The sequence below is a fragment of the Orycteropus afer genome, unplaced genomic scaffold, assembly GCF_000298275.1.
Source record: "Orycteropus afer afer isolate SDZICR_OR568_19922 unplaced genomic scaffold, OryAfe1.0 scaffold00489, whole genome shotgun sequence".
NCBI classification, from domain to species: Eukaryota; Metazoa; Chordata; class Mammalia; order Tubulidentata; family Orycteropodidae; genus Orycteropus; species Orycteropus afer.
The window spans coordinates 637,547-638,499 of record NW_006922076.1 but is presented as its reverse complement, the minus strand read 5'-3'; positions in this window follow the sequence as shown (position 1 = coordinate 638,499).

Sequence of the window (953 nt, the reverse complement as noted above, 5' to 3'; positions counted from 1 at the left end):
CCGGCCCGGCGCTAACCGCCTCCTCAGGGCCGCCGCCGCCGCCCTCTGCGGCCCTTCGCCCGTCGCCCCGCCGCGGCTTCCGCCTTCCGCGGCCGCCCGCCGACCCTCCAAGCCGCCCGACACCCGCCGGCCGCAGCTACCTTCCAGAAGCGTCTCCGGGCCCCTTCTGACTGAGGGATGGAAAGATGGCGGAAGCGCAATTCAAATGCCCGGAGACGCAGCCGACGCCGGCGCGCGCGCAGGGCGGGGCAACGACGCGACGCGCTCCTACGCGGCCGCAGCGGGGGCGCGCACGCACGCAGGAGGCGCGAGCGGCCGTACCAGCCGCTGGGCACGTAGGGCAGGGCCGAAGGCGCCCAGCGGGCGGGCGCGCTCCCGCCAGCTCTCGCGGTCACGTTCCCGGCGGGCTCCGGGGCGCATGCGCGGCCGCACTCCTGGCGCGCCCTGCCTTCGCAGCGGTGACTCAGAGCCAGAGGATCGGCGGTGGGCCTGGGCGGGAAACTGGCTGCAATGCCAGGTCCGCGTGGAGCCCTCGGGGCTGGGGCTCGGCGTTCCGACCCATGCCTACCAGATCTCTGGGCGCCTCCGCTGTTAGTCTGGCTCCGTGTTGCAGGAGGACCCCTGCTGGAGCCAGCTGCCCCTTGTCACCCTCACACGTTGTTGTGCCACCGCGCGCTCCCCACAGTGTGGCGGGGGCTTAGGAAGGTGTGCAGGTACTCGTGGAATGATCGAGTGGCACAGTCCTAAACCAGTCCTAATCCAGGCCACAAAGGACCCAGACCCCTTGCCTTACAATCTGTTCTGACTCATGACGACCGCGTTGGAGTATAGGCTTGGTAGGAGTCCCAGTGCGCCATAGGGTTTACTTGGCTATAATCTTTAGGGAAGCCGTCTGTTGTCAGGTGCCGAGTTGATTTGGCTCATCAACGCCATGTGACAAAGTGCCCCGTAGA